The following is a 22,577-nucleotide window of genomic DNA, read 5'->3' as shown; positions in this document are numbered from 1 at the left end:
GATAGAAGTAATTAATAATTTCAATGAAAACAAATAACAATGATGAGACATTATTTCAAAATCTATGGGATGCAGTCAAAGCAGTACTCAGGGGAAAATTTATATTCATGCTTTTATAAATTAACAAATTAGGGAGGGCAGAGGTCAATGATTTGGACATGGAAATCCAAAAACTTGAAAGCGAACAAATTAAAAATCCCCAGAATAAAACCAAATTAGAAGTCCTAAAAATTAAGGGAGAAATTAATAAAACCAAAAGTGATAGAACTATTGAACAAATAAATAAGACTAGAAGCTGGTATTTTGAAAAAAAATAGACAAAGTACTGGTCAATTTAATTAAAAAAAGAAAAGAAGAAAATCAAATTAACAGTATCATAGATGAAAAGGTAAAACTTACCTCCAATGAAGAGGAAATTAAGGAAATCATTAAAAATGTTTTGCCCAATTATATGACAATAAACATGCCAATGTAGGTGATATGGATACTTACAAAAATATAAATTGCCTAAATTAACAGAAGAAGAAATAGAATTCTTAAATAATTCCATGTCAGAAAAAGAAATTGAATAGGCCATCAAAGAACTCCCTAAGAAAAAATCCCCAGGACCTAAAGGATTCACAAGTGAATTCTATCCAACATTCAAAGAATAGCTAATGCCAATACTATACAAACTATTTGACATAATAAACAAAGAGGGAGTTCTACCAAACTCCTTTTATGACACAAACATGGTACTGATTCCAAAACCAGGCAGGTCAAAAATGGAGAAAGAAAATTATAGACCAATCTCCCTAATGAATATAGATGCAAAAATCTTAAATAGGATCCTAGTAAAAAGACTCCAGCAAGTAATCAGGAGGGTTATTCACTATGATCAGGTGGGATTTATACCAGGAATGCAAGGATGGTTAAATATCAGGGAAAACCATCCACATAATTGACCACATCTGCAAGCAAACCAACAAAAATCACATAATTATCTCAATAAATGCAGAAAAAGCCTTTGACAAAATACAAAACTCAATTCTATTAAACACACTAGAAAGTATAGGAATAGAAAGAACTTTCAGAAAAAATAATGTACACTATCTATCTAAAACCGTGAGCCAACATCATCTGCAATGGGGATAAACTAGATGCATTCCCAATAAGATCAGGAAGGAACCAAGGATGCCCATTATCACCTTTATTATTTAACATTGTACTAGATACACTGGCAGTAGCAATTAGAGAAGAAAAATAAATTTAAGGTATTAAAATTGGCAATGAGGAGACCAAACTATCACTCTTTGTGGATGATATGATGTTCTACTTAAAGAATCCTAGAGAATCAACTAAAAAGCTAGTGGAAAAAATCAAAAACTTTAGCAAAGTTGCAGGATACAAAATAAACCCACTTAAGTCATCAGCATTTCTATTTATCTCCAATACATCTCAGCAGCAGGAATTAGAAGGAGAAATTCCATTCAAAATCACCTTAAATCATATAAAATACTTATGAATATATCTGCTGAGACAAATACAGGAACTATATGAAAACAACTACAAAACACTTTCCACACAACTAAAACTAGATCTGAGCAATTGGAAAAACATTAACTGCTCATGGGTAGGGTGAGCTAACATAATAAAAATGACCATTCTACCCAAACTTATCTATTTATTTAGTGCCATATCCATTGAACTTCCAAAAAACATTTTTACTGAATTAGAAAAAAAAGCATAACAAAGTTCATGTGGAAGAAAACAAGATCAAGGATATCCAGGGAAATAATGAAAAAAAAAATACAAAGGATGGTGACCTTGCAGTACCAGATCATAAACTATAGTATAAAGCAGTGGTCATCAAAACAATTTGGTACTGGCTAAGAGATAGAAAGGAGGATCAGTGGATTAGGCTTGGGGTAATTGACCTTAGCAAGACAGTCTATGACAATTCCCAAATCAGAGTGTTTAGGACAAATTAGTCCACCAATTTGAAAACTTAGCTGGAATTTTGTTTAAATTGTGATTAAAATTTCTATAACCATTAGTCTCCTGATCTCACTACTGGTCCTAAATTCTGAGGATATAAAAATCAGTAACAAAAACTTCACATACAACAATTGATTAATACAAGCATTTATATTTACAATAGTCATAGCAACAGAGAACTAGAAATAGAATAAATGTAGATCTGCTGGAGAAATGGCTAACATTAGATATAGATGTAAAGAAATTATACTTTTATAAGTTTATTATGAAGAATTAAGTGAACCACAACGTATATTTCCTACATATACATTTATACATAGTAAAATGAGAAAACCCAAGAAAATCATATGTATAATTGTCAAAAATAATTATATATATATGTATATATATATATATATATATGTATATACATAATGAAATTAAACATTCTATAATTACAAAGACCAAACTTAGCTCCATGGAAGAACTGAGGAAATACACCATACTACCTCCTTTAAAAGGGTATATGTTTGTGTATTTATGTGTGTGTGTGTGTGTCTGTGTGTAAAATATGGAATATTTCACATAATATTAATACGGTTGTTGTCTTAGTAGGTTTGATTGTTCTGTTTTTAAAATATTTACAAAGCAGCATTGTTTGTGACGTGGGGTCTCATATATATATACATATATATATACACACACGTATGTTATATAGAGACAGAAAGGAAGTTGATGTATAAGGAAATAATATGCTTAAAAGATTAAAAACTGTCACAGCAAAAGCCTTATGAATCCTCCTCCAATGGAAACATAAACAATGTTTTATTCATTAGTAGAATATATTATATCTACTGTGAATTTTAAAACTACCCCACCCTACTCAGACAGTACTTTAGGAATCTAGAGACTCCCACATAAATCCAGTAATTAAGTCTATTGGCGTGGCTGTTGAAATTAAATTAATTAAGTGAAATGAGTAAGCAAATGAGAAAAATTCTTCATATTCAGTAGTATTCATAACTACTATGGGGACAGAGACTATCTCAGCTCAAACTTGGAGGACAGTGAATTTATAACATCTACTTTGACAAGAGCAAAGAAATGCAATAAATGGCCACAAATTCAATAATAGCTTTTGAAGAGCTTTAAAAGGACCTCAAAAAAATGACACGGGACATCTGGGTTGCTGAGTGGATTGAGAGCCAGGCCTAGAGACAGGAAATCCTAGGTTTATATGTGGCCTCATACCCTTCCTGGCATGATCCTGGGCAAGTCACTTAACCCTCATCACCTAGCCCTTACCACTCTTCTGCCTAGGAACCAATACATAGTAATTGTAAGGCTAAGGTAAGGGTTTAATAAAATGACAGAGGTGGAGAAAAAATTAGGGATAAAGGAGTAATAAAAGAAAATAGAGAAAATTATGAAAGAGAGATCAACAAAATGGAAAAAGAGATCCAGAAATTCATGGAAGAAAATATTTTATTAAGAACTAGAATCAGATAAGGGAAAGGTAATGATGTCAATAAGGCCAACAAAAAGTCATAAAGCAAAATCAAAAGAACAAAATAATAGCAGAGAATATGAAACTACTCATAAAAATACAACTGAGGGGGCAGCTCGGTAGCTCAGTGGATTGAGAGCCAGGCCTGGAGATAGGAGGTTCTAGTTTCAAATCTGGCCTCAGACACTTCCCAACTATATGACCCTGGGCAAGTCATTTGATGCCCTTTGCCTAGCCCTTACCACTCTTCTGCCTTGGAGTCAATACACAGTATTGGCTCCAAGACATAAGGTAAGGGTTTTAATAAAAATAAATAAATAAATAAATAAAATAAAAATAAAAATATAAAAATAAAAATACAACTAACCTTGAAAATAATCAAAGAGATGATATCAGAATAATTAGATTTGAATAATATGTATTAAGTAACAATTGTTTAAAAATAGTTTGGACTTCATACCACAAGAAATCATCAAAGAAAACTACCAAGCAATTCTAGGACTAAAGGTTAAAATAGCAATTTAAAAATATTAATCCACCAATCACTACCTAAAAGGGACCTCAAGATGAAAATAAATTGCAACCTCTTTGCTAAATTACATAGTCCAGAGGTTAAGAAGGAAATAGTAAAAACAACAAGGAAAAATGCTGTGGCACTATATATAACACAAGACTTAACAACTGCAACATTAAGAGAATAAAAGTTATGGAATATAATATTTCAAAAAGGAAAAAAAAACCTAAATTTACCATCAAGAATAATATGCCCCAAAAAGCTGAACATATTTATACAAGGTAAAAAAATGAATATTAAATTAGCAAAAGAAGTTTCAACTATTTTTGAGGAAAAATTCAGTATTCTAAAGAAAATTTCAAGTATAAGAAATTCATAGGGCATAACTGGGTGGCTCAATGGATTGAGAGACAGGCCTAAAGAGAGGAAGTCCTAGGTTCAAATCTGCTCTCAGACACTTTCTAGCTGTGTGATCCTGGGCAAGACATTTAACTTCCTTTGCCTAGCCTCTTCTTTTTTAGAACCACCACACAGTATTGATTCTAAGACAGGAGGTAAGAGTTAAAAAAAAATTATTAAGCTAATTTTGAAAGAAGAATTATATGTGACCTGAAAGGTCAAATTGTTTAATTCCTATATGGGAAAATGTCATTTATAAACCTTAAGAGTGACATCATTACTGAGTACTTTAAAAAGGCATATATAGAAAAAGACTTGAGGTCAAGGTAAAAACAATTGAATGAGCCAAAATAATAATAAAATAGACCTGGAACAACTAAAATGGAAAAACTATTTAAAATTATAGAGAAATAAGTGGAAGAATGGACAGAGAAAAGATAATGAGGGAATAGAGGACTGTTAGTACTAGGACATAACTCTCATTGTATCCACTTTAAAGTGAGAATTACATACATAAGTAGAAGGGTAAAAGTCTTCTTAACATACAGAAAATGGAGGGAAAGGGAATAGGATAAGATAGAGACTAAGAATCTCCTAAATGCTAGAGAGATTAAAAGAAGGAAGGATAGGTAATGAGAAAGAAGGGCAAAGAAATAGGAAAAGGGAGAGATACCTAGAGAGGAGTATATATCAAGAAATAGTAAGGAGAGGGAGGTCAAGATGGCGGCTTAGAGAAAGCTAAAGTTCAGATCTCTGGAAAACCCTTCCCGACCGATCTCAAACTATAAGCTCCTAAGGTGCCGAAATTCAAAACGATCAACAGCATAGACCCTGGGAATTCTCCTCCTGGACCTGGACCTGGATCAAAAGGTACGGCCCCCCTCAAAAGCCAGAACCCGAGATCACTTGGACCTAAGGGGTAGGAGCGCAGAGTCCAAGGCTCTGGGAAGCCCCAGCCCCTCCCCGCTCAGAGAGCAGGGTCTTCTGAAACAACAGCAACCCTCAGGGCCTTCTATCCGAGTCCCAGTAAAGTCACTGCCCTTGGAGCTCCAGGGAAGCCATGGCCCATACCCCCGCAGAGAGCAGGGTGGTCTGAAAGAACAGCAACCCTCAGTGCGGGCAAGACAGCCTCACCAGCTGGATCTTGCTATCCAAGCCTCAGTGAAAGTCACTGCCCTCGGAGCTCTGGGAAGCCACAGCCCCGCCCCCCGCAGAGAGCAGGGTCCTCTGAAACAACAGCGACCCTCAGGGCTGACGAAACAGCCTCACGGTCAGCTATTCTGAAGGCAACTTCCAGAAATCAACCCGACCCAGTCAAGGTGGCACCTTAGCAGCAGGGAAAGAGAGAATCGGGGGAGAGTGTGACCCTTGGTCCGACCCTTCCATTCCAGTTCCAGTGAAAGCCATTGCCTGAAGGCATACTCAATTTAATCCAGGGAAAGCTCATAGAACCGACAATCTGCCCAGGACTAAAGCCTCTGAACACCAGACAGAGATAAGAAAAGCTAATCCCCCACATTCAAAGATGGCAAACTCCACAGAACCACAGAAGCCCCAAAATCCCAAGAAAAATAAGAAGAAAGGGGCAACTTTGGACACATTCTATGGAGCCAAAATACAAAATACAGAGGAGATAGAAGACGATAAGCAAGAAAATGCCCCGAAACCTTCCAAAGGAAATGGAAACTCTCCACAAACCCATGAAGAATTTGAATCAGAAATGACCAAAAAGATGGAAGCCTTCTGGGAGGAAAAGTGGGAAATAATGCAAAAGAAATTCACGCATCTACAAAACCAGTTTGACCAAAGTGAAAAGGAAAACCAGGCTTTAAAGGCCAGAATCAGGCAGCTGGAAGACAACGATCGTGTAAAAGAGCAAGAATTAATAAAGCAAAGCCAAAATACCAAGAAATTAGAAGAGAACATAAAATATCTCATGGAGAAGGTGACAAATCTGGAAAATAGAGGGAGAAGAGATAATTTAAGAATAATTGGACTTACAGAAAAGTCCACTATGGGGGGTGCGGGGGAGGAAAAGAAAATGATCTATGTCTTTAATGAATAATGCTTGGAAATGATCAAATAAAAAAATAATAATAAATTTAGGAAAAAAAAGAAATAGTAAGATAAGGTGAGATGATAATGGAGGGACTCTTAGGAATAAATAAGGGAACAATTTTAGTTTCAAACTCATACCAAGAAATATAAAGGCATGATTGGGGAAAAGGAAGGGATTTTTGGAATGAAAGAGTAAGAACTAAAAGATCAAGTTGAAAGGACAAGGGAAAGACCTTTAGAAAAGTGGGCCAATCTGGAATTAGAAGGTGAAAGGGAGAGAGCAAGGGAAGATTTCTAATAAAGTGTGCAAATTGGAGATTAGTGGGGAGAAGAAATTAGATACATGTGGAGGAATATGGCTAAAAGAAAGGAATAGCAGAACAACCAATGTGGAAAAATAGAATGGAGGGAAATATATAACTAGTAATTATGACAATGAATGTAAATGGCATAAATTCACCAATTAAATGTAAATATAACAGAATGGATCAGAAACTAAAACCAGGCAATAAGGTGTTTTTGTTTTTGTTTTTTAACAATGAGAGACAGACATAAAGTAAAAATAAAATCCTGAAACAGAATATACTAAGCTTTGAGTGATACAAAGAAACAGAGGCAGCAATCATGATCTCTGACAAAGTTGAACCTAAAATAAATATAACCAGAAGAGATGAACAGGGATAAATGGTAGCCAAGATGGTGGCCTAGTAGCTTGGAAGTTTTTAAGCTACTTGAAATATCCTTCTAAACTATTTATTAAAAAGCATTTCACAAGGACATGTCAAAGGAGGAGAAGCAAAGGGGTCTTCCCACTAGACAGAACATGAAAGGGAGGGAAGAGTGAGAAGGTATTTCCATGCTACAAAGGGGAAAACCTGAAGAAAAAAAAAGTCCAAGGTGGCCACCCCTTCCCCCACCTACTGTGCCAGAATCAGATCCAGAGATAGGGAAATATCCAGATTCTAGGGGGCTGGCTAAAATTACCACAGGCATAACCCTGGAGGTCCTTTAATGTGGGACAGTGAAATCTGAAGATAAAGAGCAACTTATGCAATTCTAGGACCAGAGATAGTAGTGTAGCCATGGTGGTAGAGGTGTAGCACCTGAGGTAGGAACTCAGCCTTGGTGGGAGTAGAGTAGTCATGGAAGGAGCAGTGTAACCTAGGTGGGAGCAGGGTAGCATCAGGGGAGAAGCAGTGGCAAGGGAAGATAGTCTTAGGGCAAAACACTTTAAAAGTGGATACACCTACAAGGGGGAAAAAAAAAACAACAAACAACACAGACCTACCTGTGCTCATTCAGGCCTCAGACAAGGAAGGGAAGATAGCATCAAGAAAAGGCCTGTGAAACATAAGCGAGAATAGAAGAAAATTAAAAGAATGAGAAAAATAGAAGGTAACATGAAATATTTTACTAACAAAACAATTGATATGGAAAACAAATCGAGGAGAGACAATTTAAGAATTATTCGACTACCTGAAAGCCATGACCAAAAAAAAAAATCCCAGACATCATATTACAAGAAATTATCAAGAAAACTGCCCTGATAATCTTGAACAAGAGGGCAAAATAGACATTGAAAGAATCTATACATCACCAACTTCATTAAATCCCCAGATGACAACTCCCAGGGATGTTATAGCCAATTTTAAGAGCTTCCAGGTGTGACAAGGAAATCACTTTAAAAGACTGATATATATTAATTTAGGTCGCCAAGGAATTCAGCTATGTAATTCCTAAATGAAAACTGAAGCCAGCAGTCAACCTTTTATGGAGTGTTTAATTACCAACAGGAGGAAGAAAGGAATTAGAGATAGAGAGAGAGAGAGATAGAGAGAGAGAGAGAGAGAGAGAGAGAGAGAGAGAGAGAGAGACAGACAGAGAGAGAGACAGAGAGAGAGAGAGAGAGAGACAGACAGAGAGAGAGACAGAGAGAGAGAGAGAGAGAGAGAGAGAGAGAGAGAGAGAGAGAGAGAGAGAGAGAGAGAGAGAGAGAGAGAGAGAGAGAAGGGGAGAGAAGGGAATAGGGCTTAAATACCCCCTCTGTTTAGGCTGGGCCAAAAGGCCCAAGCCCTTAGATAGCTGAGGCTAAGAAAGAGATCAGTCCCTATCACTCACATGACCAAAATGGAGAAACAGTCTCAGGGGCCTCCACCTCCAGCCTCCTTCAGAGCAAGCCTTCTCAGAGCACCACCTCTCAGAGCAAAACCTCTCCAACCACCCCTCAGGCATCAGACCCCTCTATCTTTAAGGAAACCATCTCAGTTCCCTCCCCTCAGTTCTCACATCTACCAATCACTGTCCATGTCTTCCCTGTGCCAATGATGGCTCTAGCTTAACCCAGGACAGCCCAGAGGTCTTCCCCTTTGCACATGTCTGTTGAAGGTCATATTCTCAAATAATTAAATCTTGATCCTTTGCTGCAGCCCTTCCTAAATCCTTTTACTCTGAGTAGGGTGGAGATTGTATTTTCCAAGACCTGGTTCTGTCATTCCAAGTATCTCTATTGTATTAATTCTAAAATCAATCATGACTCAAAGAACTTCCTGTTCTATACTTAAGCATAGGTCAAAGCCCTTTCCATTGTTTAGCAAAATGTTTCTGTCCTAAAGTAGTCTTAGGTAGGGAGGAGTAGGACCCTCCCATGCCTAGGGTTTCACATTCCAATAGAGTTTCTTACTATCAGTAGGAAATTTTTTCCAGTATGAAATTTTCCAATGGGGAAATTTCCAACATTTATAAGTCTAAAAAATTTTAAGGTTTACACAGGCCAAGGAGAAAATACTACAAATCACTGGAAAGAAACAATTCAGATATCATGGAGCCTCATTTAGTACACAGGATCTGGCAGCTACCACAATGAAATACCTCAAGACTTGGAATATGATATTCCAGAAAACAAGAGAAATAGGACTTACCCATCAAAATTGACTATATACATTCAGGGTAAAGTATGGACATTTAATAAAATAAAAGATTTCCAAAGATTCCTGAAGAAAAAGAGCAGAATTAAACAGAAAAATGTGATATCCAAATACAAAATTCAAAAGAACCATAAAAAGGAAAACAAAAAAGAGAAAAAACCAAGATCTTAAAAAAGGTGATATTTATTATAATCCTTTAAAAATATGGTCTCTGTTCCTTAAAAAATATTTTCATTATAATAGTAGATAAAATAAATCTACATAGAAGGAGGGTGTGATATTAATCTGTTTAGGATGATATGTAAAAAAATAATTTGGGGAAAAACATACTAAGGTAAATGTAAAGGAAGAGGTAAAATGGAGTAAATTATATCACATAAAGAGGGACATGGAGTGGGGACAATACTTTTATCAGAAAGGGATGGTAAGTATGGTGACAGGTAATATTTAAATTTTGCTCTCAGTGGAATTGGTTCAGTGAGGAAAAAACAGCCAGATTTTTTGAGATAGAGAATTCTATCTTACCTATTAAAGGAGTAGAAGGGCAATAAGGAAGGGAGTTGAGGGAGGGGAATAATATAAGGGAGGAGAACTAGAAGGGCAAAGGCAGAAAATAATGGAGGCTCTCTAAGAAAATGGGAGAGGTAGTGGATAGAAGAAAATAGATATCTGAGGAGAGATACAACAAAGGGAGAGGAAAAGGAAAAATAGAATGGAGACAAATACAGAAACATTAATTATAACATTGAACATGAATGGGATGAACTCATCCATAAAACAGAAACAGCAAAATGGATCAAAATCAAAATATAGCAATATACTTTTTGTAAAGAACACACTTAAAAGTGAGACACGTGTATTGCATAAAAACAAAGGACTGGAGCAGAATATATTGTGCCTGTTTATATTAAAAACAGAAGTAGCAATAATGATCTTTGATAAAATTAAAGCTAAAATGGGAATAATGAAAAGAAAAAATAGGTCATCTTTATTTATTAAAATATACCATAGATAAGGAAGCTATACCAATATTAAATGTAAATATATCAAATATAGCTTCAAATTTTTAAAGGAAAATCTAAATTAGTTATAGATAGAAATAGATAACAAAACAATAATAGTTGGGGACTTGCAGTATGAAAAATCATAACTGTAAATATGAATGTGATGAACTCACCCATAAAATGGAAGTGTATTGCAGAAGAAAAGAATAAGAATTCTACAATATATTATCTAGAAGAAACACACTTGAAGCAGGAAGATACATATGAAGTAAAGGTTAAAGACTAGATCAGAATCTAGTATGCATCAGCTGAAGTAAAAAAATGAAATAAAATAAAATTATGGATGAATAGAATTTTGTTTTATGTATTTATTTTTCCCAAACTATATATAAAATGTTTTCCAACATTTTCCTTTTTTAAAACCCTTACCTTTTCTCTTAGAATCAATACTTTGTATTGGTTCCAAGGCAGAAGAGCAGAAAGGCTAGGAAATAGGTATTAAGTGACTTGTCCAGGGTCACACAGTCAGGGAGTGTCTGAGGTCAGATTTGAACCTAGGAACTTCCTTCTCTAGGCATTGCTCTCAAACCTCTTAGTCACTCAGCTGCCCCATTTCCAACATTTTCAAAAGAATTTTGAGTATCAAAGTTTCTTCCTCTCTCCTCTACCCCACTCTGAAATAGTAAGCAATATGATATAGATTTTACACAAGTAATCACATAAAACATTTTCCCATATTAATCCTTTTGTTGAATGAAACAACCAAAAAAAAAAAAGAAACAAAAAAGAAAGCCAAAAAGTATTTCCTTTGGTCTTCGTTTAGACTGTAAATTTTTTCTCAGGAAGTATATGACATTTTTTTTTATCATAAGTACTTTTGAATTATTTTGGATCATTGTATTGCTGAGAATACTTAGGTTATTAACAATTTTTCATTGTACAGTATTGCTTCACCATTTACAACGTTTTGGTTCTGTTCATTCTGCTTCAATTTATGTAAATCTTTTCAGTTTTTTTTTCTGAACTCTTCCAGCTCTTTATTTCTTACTGTACAATAGCATTCCATTAAAATATCCTATTACATACCATACAGTGATTTACTTATTCAGCCATTCTGCAAGTAATAGGTATCCCTTTACTTTTAAATTCTTTACCCCTGCAAAAAAGCTACTGTAAATATTTTTAAACATATAGCTCCTTTATTTTTATTATTTCTTTGAGATAACCAACCTAGTAATAGTATTTTAGGGTCAAAATGTATTTTGTTTTATAGCCTTCTGATCATAGGTCAAAATTTCTGACTAGAATGTTTGAAGCAGTTCACAACTCCACTAACAATTTATTAGTGTCTGAATTTTCCCATATCCCATCCAAGTTTTGTTATTATTTTCATCTTCTGTCAAAATAGTCAGTCTTATTTATGTGGTGTAGTACTGCAATGTAGTTTTCACTTCCATTTCTCTAGTTAATAGTGTTTTAAAACATTTTTCAATGACTATGGATGATTTAATTTACTTTGAGAACAATCTGTTCATATTCTTTTGCAATTTAACAACTAAAGAATGAGGTATTCTTAAGCACTTTAATCATTTCCTCATATATTTGAGAAATGGGATTTTTATTAGAGTAACTTGTAAACTGTTTTCACCATTATGATTATTGTGTATTACTCTCCACCTTATTTCCTCCTATTAATTTCTAATAACCACATCCCTCAGTTTGCTCTCTTTTATATCAGCAAAGCCCCCATTTCTTATGCTCTTCCCCTCCTACTTATAGGGAAAAATAAATTTCTATATATTATTGATTGTGAATATTCTTCCCTCATTGAGTCAATTCATTAATAGGAATTAGAGGAAAAAAATATCACGTGCTTTCCCCCAACCTCTCCCATCTTCCCTTATACTATAAAAGCTCATTAATGCTTAATTTATGTGGGATCATTTATTTCATTCTATTTTACCCTCCCCCCTTCTTCCAATGCATTCTCTTTCTCATGGCTTAATGTATGTTTTTTAGATATTATTTTGTCAAATTGCAATCACCTCCTTTCCCTCTGTCTTCTACCTGCCCTAATAATGTCAATAGGAGTTATAAGAATTATATTCCAATGTTGGTATATGAACAGCTATATTTAATGTCTTTTTTATTTTTCTTTCCTTTCTACTTTTTCATACTTCTCTTAAGTCTTGTATTTGAAAGTTAGACTTTCTGATCTTTTAACATAGAAGCTTCTAAATTTTGTGTTATTGTGATTATAGCTCCATGATATTTGAACTGTTTCTATTTTGACAGCTTGAAAAAAATTTTCCTTGAACTGAGAACTCTAGAATGTGGCTACAATACTCCTGGAGTCTTTTTTGACATTTCATTGAGGAGGTATTTGGTAATTTTTTTTCCAATTTCTATTTTATCCTCTAGTTCCAGACTACCAGGGAAATGTTGCTTGATTTCTTGTAAGATGACATCTAATTTTCTTTTTGATCATGTCTTTTAGGTAGTACTACAATTCTTGACTTACATCTCCTGGATTTTTTCCAGGTCAGTTGTCAGAGGTTGATATCTCTGGATCTATCTTAGATAAAGATCTGAGAGCCTTCCTCAGAGGTTGAATTCTTAGGGTCTGTCTGAGAACAGGTCCAAGTGCACTCACCTCCACCTTCCTTTAGTTTCCCATAACAAGATTGCTAACTGTTCCATGAACCACAGATGATTCCTGGAACCATTATCTTGCCCCAACCACTATCCTACCAGCTGCACCATATACATTCTTGTTACACTTTCCCATGGACCCTTCTCACAGGTGATTATAATTCCTGTGGTTTTTACCTTTAAAAGAGCTACCAGTCTTCAATAAACTCGAACCCATTACCACCAGCTCTGGGTCCCTTCTGACCCCACACTATGATTGTGACTGTGATTCTTATCTTTTCCCTTGCCCTTATCTTCGGGTGAGGTCCTTCTTATTTCTACCATTATATTTTCTCTTGCTATTTTCCCCTTTCCTTACCTGCTTCTTAGAACCCTGGTAGCAGTCCAGCTACTCTCAGGGGCTTTAAAAGTCAATCACAATTTTCTTCTTCTCCCTTATCCCCCTCACCCTTAATTTTTTCTTACTTTGTTTTGTGATGTTTTATGGAGTCATTTGCTTTCATTTGTCTACTTTTAGTATTTAAGACATGTTTTTTCTTGAATGAGCTTTTGTATCTCCCTTCCATTTGGCCAATTCTATATTTTAAAGAGTCCTTTTCTTCAGTGATTTTGTGTACTTCTTTTTTTCCATATATCCAGTTTTGCCTTTTAAGAAGTTGCTTCTTTCAGTTGATATTTTATGCATCTTTTTACCAATTGCCTTTTTGTTTTTTTCAGGTTTAATTTCTTCAGCATTTTTGTTCCTCCTTTAACAATTTGTTGAATCTTTTTCCATTATTTTCATGTATCACTCTCATTTATTTTCCCAATATTTCTTCTATTTTTAAATTTGATTTTTAAATTCCTTTTTGTACCTCCTCTATCATTTTTGTTTTTTGGCTTGAGGACAATTCATATTTTTTTCTGGAGATTTTGAAATCTTTGTTGTCCCTTTCTAAGTTTGTGTTTTCGTCTTCTTTGTCACTAAAATAACTTTATATGTTGAGGATTTTTTTTTGTTTCATTTCTCCAGCCTCTTTATTTTCCTTTAATTAAAAAAAAAACAACTGGTAAATTTGTGCTCTTTAACTGTGGTGAAGAGAGCACTGTTCTAAATTTCAGGTTCTTTGTGCAGCTACATTGAGAACTCTTACTCAGAGTAAAGACTGGAGGACAGACACTTGAGGAGAGATTGGAAGAGGAACTCAACCCTGGAGGGGAAAATATCTACCATCAGTAGGTGAGGTCCTTCCAACCCCAATCTTTTTCTCTGGTCTCTCATTTTCTCTTGCCCTTAACTGAGGAACTCCTGGTCCCAGTTCTGCCCTCCAGGGGGGCATCTTACAAAAATATTTCTTCCAATCTGAGATAAGGGAAATCACAAGTGTGATAAGAAATGAGGGCTTTGAGTTTTGATTTGATTAAGGAACTGTCAATAATTGAAACTGTCATGTCACGAATAACAAATTTTTAAAAATCAGTTAATGGGACTTCCTAGAAGATTTTTATTTTATGGAAATGCAATAGAATTGCTCCTTAAGTGTAAGTTTCATAATGTTTATTTAAAATTTAAAATTCTACATGTAAGAAATCTACTATAGGAAATAGTGTTCAATGTTCCTAAAAAAAAGCAAATGCTCTTTTTATTGTTAAAGGGATTTTCTTAATCTCTCCCTGTCTCCTAAAGAGGCTAGAGAGTAGGATTTCTAAGTGTAGTGAAAATTTCACCTTCTAAGATTGTTTTAATATTGAACAATGGCTGCCAAGGAATTTACTTATGAAATTCCTAAAATGAAACACTCAAGTCAGAATGAAGTTTATGGAGGTCTAATCACAATGGGAGTAGGGAAAAGGAGAGGGAGAGAAGGAGAGAGGAGAAATGGGAAAGGGGTTACTCAACCTCTGACCAAGGCAGAGGGAGTTTAGGCCCAAATGGCCAAGGTGGAAAGGTATCAGTCCTTGACTCACGTGACAGATCTGAAGGGAAGCTGTCTGCGGGCCTCCTCCCTGTTCAAGCTCCTAACACGAACTGCTCTCTAGCCCTGTCCACAGGAAGTGAGCAAATTCCAGAGGCTGCTTTCTCCGTCACTTCCTGTGCCTCACAAGTGCCAATGGTGGCTCAAGCTTGGCTTATGACAGCCCAGGTGGGCAGTTAGTTATTTCTGATTTGTCATTGACTAGCACATGCCCATGTAGTGTGGGTGTGCACAATTTTGTGTGCTAGACCAAGATGGAGATTTTAAAATTCACATAAGTAGATTAGAACTGACAGGAGTCAGTAAGCCAAAGTTCAAGATTCTGTTACCAGGGAGACCTGGACTATGGAGAGGAAGTAGCCAGCCTCTCTGACAGGAAGTTGGGGGGTGGGGTTGGTCAGTGAGGAGATAAGGAAGCAGCCTTGGACAGTTGAAGGGCTTTTGCCTCTGGTGTCTTGAAAGAGCAGGAAGTATGTCTCTGAGGGAAGGGGCTACTGGCAGTTGGCTGCTGAGAGTTGTGCTGCTATAGAAAATTAATTGAAGGAGTGAGTGAGTGGTGGCTGTGTATTATTTTAGGGACTTTGGGAGTTAATAAATCATTTATAGGTAGAGTAGGCCTGAGGTGTGAGGCAGAAGAACCTTTCCTGAGAAGATAATTACTGATAGTTTTAGGAAATTTTAGGTATATTTATAGGGTATAAGTTTAATAATCTCTTTCATCTTTTCTATCTTTCTATCTGTACTTCTTTCTTAAATTAAACAAAGTTTCTGTTAAACTATTCTCCTCATATTGTAGAACTCCTTAATTTAACCCTTACAATACTAACACATAAGCTAAAGTTATATCCTGCTTCATCTTTGAGGTCCATACTGTTTTCATTCATTGCAATGCAATGATATATTGTATTTTAACAGTCATATGATTTTCTGATCAAGCTAACATTGTCCTACTTAGAATATTACCAAAAGAAGAGTATGAATAGTTTAATTTGTTAAGATTGGAGTGGATAGTTATTGACTTTTTTTCCTTTAATAATGATATAGTGGTAGTCTCTCTGTGACCGAGAATGACTATTGTCTTTGTGCATTATCATCTATTGATGTATCCCCATGTGGCTTTGAAGTCCAAAGACTGAGGCGTAAAGTTTGTGGCACATGGGGCATGGAATGCCAGTTGTTATGGAAGGTGTGATTGTGGCCTGGTGTCGGTGTTCACGCACAGCTGAAAGATGTCGACGTCGTTCATCTTCAAAGGTGGTGGCGTCATGGTTAATGTGGATTTGCCAGCTGCTTCTGACAGAGGCAGCGAGTTCTAGTTGCTTTGGTGCAATGCCAGCCCACTTCAAGTTTGACTTTAGCTGATCCTTGTATCTTTTCTTTGGTCGACCTTGTTTCCTGAGTCCAGCTAACAGTTCACCATAGAATACCTGTCTTGGTATTTGCTGTGGTTCCATGCAGATGACATGTCCAGACCAGCGTAGCTGGGTTTTGAGGACCATGACTTCGATGCTGGTGGAGTTGGCTGTCAAGGACTTCCTGATTGGTGATTCGGTCCTGCCATCTGATCCTCATGATTGACCAGAGAGAACATTGGTGGAATTGCTCCAGCTGTTTAATGTGCTTCCGGCACAGTGTCCATGTCTCACAACCATACAGGAGCAAGCTGAGGACCACTGCGTTATACACTTTGAGCTTCATCACAGTGCTTACACCTCTGTGTTGGAGGACTTTGGAGTGCAGCTGCCCGAGTGCCTGGCTGGCCTTTTGGATCCTGGCATTAATTTCGTGGTCTAGGGACCTATCGTTGGTGATGGTGCTGCCCAGGTACTTGAAAGTGTTGATGTTAGAAAGTTGCATGCCTTCGATTGTAATGCACGGCTGGTTAGTTGGCCTCCCTGGTGCAGGTTGGAACAGCACCTCTGTTCTGCTGAGGCTGATAGTAAGGACAAACAGGTTTGTTGCGGTAGAGAACCTGTCCGCAATGGTTTGAAGATGATTTTCTTGGTGGACCATGAGAGCACAGTCATCTGCGAAGAGAGCTCCCAAGATGAGTCTCTCTGTTGTCTTTGTTTTTGCAGTCAGGAGGCGAAGGTCGAATAGTGAGCCATCCAGCCGGTATCTGATGTAGACACCCAGGTCTAGATCCATCACAGCATGTCGTAATACTTGGGTGAAGGATAGGTTGAATAGCACCAGAGCGAGGACACAGCCTTTGTTTCATGCCATTGGAGATGTTGAAGCGATTGGAAGTCTCTCCACCAGATAGGACTTCCCCAGTCATGTCAACATGAAAGAGCTGGATCAGTTTGAAGAATTTTGCTGGGAAACAGAGCTTGCTGAGAATCACCCGCAATGTGTCCCTGTTCACTGTGTCAAACGCCATTGTCAGATCTATGAAGACAATGTAGAGACTTAGGTTCTGCTCAAGGCATTTTTCCTGCATTTGCCTCACCATGAAGACCATGTCGATGGTGCTGCGATCTGATTGGAAGCCACATTGTGATTCAGGCAGGTTCTACTCTGAAACAGATGACAGAAGTCTGTTGAGTATAACACGGGTGAGGATCTTTCCAGCAGTGGAGAGTAGTGAGATGCCTCTGTAGTTGTCACAGACTGCATGTGAGACTTTGTTCTTGTATAGGGCTACAATGAAGGCATCTCTGAGTTCTGGGGGCCTGTATTCCTCTTCCCATATGTTGGTCAGCACTATGTGGAATGCCTGGAGCACCTTTCCATTTAAGGCCTTGTACACCTCAGTTGGGATCCTGTCTTTACCAGGTGACTTGCCTGCACTCATTTGTTTAATGGCTTTTTGGACTTCCTCTATTGAAGGAGGGACGTCAAGTTGTTCAATGATGCAGTTTTGGGGGATCTGGTCAAGGGCTCTTTGGTCGACTGAAGAGAGTCAGTTGAGAAGCTGACTGAAGTGTTCTTTCCACTTGTTGCTGATGCCTTTTTTATCTTTTATGAGAGTGTCACCATCAGAGGATAGCAAGGGAGTGGGGGTGGGTTTTGATGGCCCATAAATAGTCTTGAGCGCACTGAAAAATTCTTTGTAGTTTTTTTGTATCAGCAAAACACTGGATTTCTTCTGCCTTTTTTTCCCCACCATCGGTCTTGCATCTTCCTGATCTCATGCTGCGCCGTGGCTTGGAGAGACTTGAATCTGTCCTTTTTAGGAGCAGAGTACGGGTTATTTTGCCATTCCATAAAGGCTTTGTTCTTTTTGCTCTATAGGTCTTCAATAGCAGTGTTGCTCTCCTCGAACTAGTCCTGGTGGTTGCGTTGTTTGGAGCCTAGGACTGCCTTTGATGTTTCCTTCACTGCTTCTCTGAACTGGTTCCATTTCTCGGTTGAGCTTCCATGAGTGGTCCCTTGGCTGACAGCTTGTCATCCAGACAGGACTGGAATGTTTGCAAATAAGATGGATCTCTAAGACTACTCACTTTGTAAAATGCGCGAACTGTCTAGGCACCTTTTGAATGGCGAGGTGCAATGCGCATTTGAAGAGTTGCTCTAACCAATCGGGGATCTGTCCAGCATTCAGCTCCTATCATGTCTCTGGTGATCTGTACATCCTGGATGTCTCGCTGGTGTACAATGATGTAGTCAATGAGATGCCACTGTTTTGATCGTGGGTGCATCCACGTTATTTTATATTTGTTCGCCATTCTGAACACAGTGTTCATGATGGTGAGTTCGAACTCTGAGCACTTGCTGAGTAGCAGTAGGCCATTGTTGTTCATTTTGCTGATGCCGTTTTTGCAGTACACTCCTTTCCATCTTTCATGGTCCTGGCCAACACGGGCATTGAAGTCTCCCAGTAGTATCAGCTTGTCATTTGTGGGCACTGAGTGCAGGATGGCACTCAGGTCAGAGGAGAACTGCTCGATGGTCTCCTCTGTGCTGGTCAGTGTTGGGGCATATGTGCTGATGATTGTGGCATACGGGTCTTTGCTGAGAGGCAAACGGATCTTCATGAGCCTATCGCTGATGCCCACAGGCAAGTCTGGCAGCTGTTTGAACAAACTGGTCTTAATGGCCAGGCCAACACCATGGATTCTGTCTTCATTTGAGGCTCTACCTTTCCATAAGAAGGTGTATCCAGTGGTGGGTTCACTGAGTGATCCCTCTTCTGCTAAGTATGTTTGGCATAATGCTGCGATGTCGATGTTATATCACGCCAGTTCTTTACCGATTAGAGCTGTTCTTCTCTCAGGTCTTGGGGTATTCTCTTTATCAAGTAATGTTCTGATGTTCCATGCTCCTAGTAGGAGTTTCTTCGTATTTTGTTTCTTTTGATTTCGACCGCTTAAAGGGATGACCCGCCAGCTGTGGTGTGCTGACCGGGTGTTTGTAGGGCAGGCAATGTTTGGGACATCTTTTATAGTCCCCTCCCTTGATTAGGGTGAGCAATGCCGTCCTAGAGAGGGCTGCTCAGTCACCCAGGATACTGCCGAACGTGTCTTCTGCCCTACAGAGCCAAGCGACCACTGGTCCACGGGCCACCTACGTGCAAGATAAGATTGGAGTGGATAGTTATTGACTCTTTTTCACTTAATAATGATATATCTGAATGTTATATAACTATGTTAACAACCCCAAACAAAATGAACTAAAAGCATATATCATATTCTGTTCCCAGAGTCCTCCATTCTATTGATCTAATGAAGTAGGAGGTAGGAGTAGGAAAGCTTTTTCCATCATCTGTTTTCCTAGAACAGGATTAATAATGTCAATTAACCTGGGTTAGGTTAAACTCATCTTTGTTTTGAAAAAAAGGAAGAATCAAAAGTTAGCTGCTCTCAAGGAAGAATTTTTTTCCTGGGCTTTCATTTCTGAGAACTCTCACTGTCTCATTCAATAATAAGTACAGAGAGGTTAGGGGGTAGAAATGGAATAAGAAAACTTTGTCAATTAATATTATAAAAGTCTCGAAGCCCATACACATACGACCATGTAACCAACTCTTTAATCTGGCATGAAGATTCCCTATATGATGATTTGAACCCAACTTTCAAAATTAATTTCATTATTCATAAAGAAGAGTTATCAATAAGGAATAAAATTGTCATTAGACACCTATTGACTACATGCCTGAAATATCTTTTCAGTCGCAATAGTAATCCAGGCACCAGTAATTTGTCACCTCTTGCTTAAACCATCTCTACAACCAAGTCATCTTCATCTCTTTGCTACCTTTTCACAAACACCTACTGCTTTATTACTTTCTAGCTTTCCAGCTCCTGCCCTGGGATTGATAATCAAATCAACATTGAACAGATGTCCTCATGTAAGGAGATTCACTACTAGTATTAGCTCTAGGAAAATACTATTCAAGGGATTGGAGGAATCAAGCTTATTAATGGTAATTATTTTTAAAACTTGAAAAATAAGACAAATACTAATAGTATGAAATAAGATTCTTTAGTTAATAATGATTAGACAACAATTAACCTTTTCCTTCATCTTACTCCCTGTGAGTATAATTTTTGAAGAAAAGTTTTCATATTCTTCACCTTCAAAAAAGAAAATAAGTGTTCTCTGACTTCATATTATTGACAAACATAAATTATGTTTGTTTTATAATTCTAAATCATGCCAGAGGACAATTTCAAACTATTATTTGGCATGTTAGATGGTTTAGAAGCAATACTACCTCAAAATTCCAGTTAATAACCAAAAGTAGATATCCAAGAAAATAACTGTGTTGTAATACGTAAAAGATGGACAAAATCAGCTTTTGAAAAAGAGGAAAAAGGATTGGCCTTTCATAAAATACTCAAAATAATGTTCAAGTATTGTCAGACTCTGGGGAAGTAATAACCCTTAAAGATGATGTGAGAATAGAATTCAAGGAAATCTCTGGATTTAGATTAAGGAGAGTTTTAATAAAAAATTTCTATCATTTCTTCAAACAGATATTCTGGAGTCCAGGCTACTCAATGGGACAAAGCTAAATTCTTGAATAAAAGGACACTGACTAGAACAGAGAAGTTCCACTTTCCTTAAACACTCCAAATAACTATCAAATTTTAAATTTATCTTTCTGAAATAGATCCTTATCTTTCTTTTATTTATTTTTCCAAATGATCCTGAAGAGATTAAAGAATTCAGCGGTGGGTGGGTGGTTGGGGAATTCAATAAACACACCATAACATGGGTCTTTTTAAACAAAAATGTTCATCCAGCAATTCTTCTTGATCTTCTACTCATTTTTAGTTTCATTAAATAATGATGAAAAATATATCAATACTCACCATGGAAACCAAGCACTATGTGAGATACCTGATTATTTGCTACTATAACCACTATCTCTCACTTTTAAGACCATTCAAAATTGTATCCATGTGAAGAATTTTTGCATCTATCTGCTTTTATTCTTCTGAGCCAGGTAAAAAGGAAAAATAAAATCAGAACATCTGTTACTACCTGTTTTCTACCATATTGTATTGAGATTTGTATACAAAAAATATAGGATAAGAACAAAGATTTGTTAAACAGTGTGACAAGGCTCAGAATGCAATGTTCAGTTATGGGGGTGTATGTGTCAATTATCAAAAGAATAGAAAAATAATCAAAAACATAAGAAAAATTCAAAATAGACTGCCGGTCAAGATGGCGGCTTAGAGAAAGCTAAAGTTCAGATCTCCTGAAAACCCTTCCCGACCAATCACAAACTATAAGCTCCTAAGGCACCGAAATTCAAAACGATCAACAGCACAGACCCTGGGAATCCTCCTCCTGGACCTGGACCCGGATCAAAAGGTACGGCCCCCCTCAAAAGCCAGAACCCGAGATCACTAGGACCTAAGGGGTAGGAACGCAGAGTCCAAGGCTCCGGGAAGCCGTAGCCCCGCCCCACTCAGAGAGCAGGGTCGTCTGAAACAACAGTTACCCTCACGGCCTTCTATCCGAGTCCTAGTGAAAGTCACTGCCCTCGGAGCTCCGGTAAGCCGCGACCCATCCCCCCGCAGAGAGCACGGTATTCTGAAACAACAGCAACCCTCAGGGTGGGCAAGACAGCCTCACGGGCTGGATCCTTCTATCGGAGTCTCAGTGAAAGTCACTGCCCTCTATCGGAGTCTCAGTGAAAGTCACTGCCCTTGGCGCTCCAGGACCAGGGCCCCTTCTTCCTCAGAGAGCAGGGTCCTCTGAAACAACAGCAAACTTCAGGGCCAACAAGACAGCCTCACGGACAGCTATTCTGAAGGCAACTTCATGAAAGCAACCCGAACCAGTCCAGTCGAGGGGGCACCTTAGAAGCAGGGAAACAGAGAGAACAGGGGAGAGTGTGGCCCCCTGGTCCTACCCTTCCATTCCAGTTCCAGTGAAAGTCATTGCCTGAAGGCATACTCAATTTAATGCAGGGAAAGCTCATAGAACTGACAATCTGCCCAGGACTAAAGCCTCTGAACACCAGACAGAGATAAGAAAAGCTAATCCTCCACATTCAGAGATGGCAAACTCCACAGAACCACAGAAGCGCCAAAATCCCAAGAAAAATAAGAAGAAAGGGGCAACATTGGACACATTCTATGGAGCCAAAATACAAAATACAGAGGAGATAGAAGACGATAAGCAAGAAAATGCCCCGAAACCTTCCAA

This window comes from Monodelphis domestica, chromosome 2, assembly GCF_027887165.1.
Source record: "Monodelphis domestica isolate mMonDom1 chromosome 2, mMonDom1.pri, whole genome shotgun sequence".
Lineage (NCBI taxonomy): Eukaryota > Metazoa > Chordata > Mammalia > Didelphimorphia > Didelphidae > Monodelphis > Monodelphis domestica.
The sequence above is the reverse complement of the archived record's forward strand: the minus strand, read 5'-3'. Positions refer to the sequence as shown.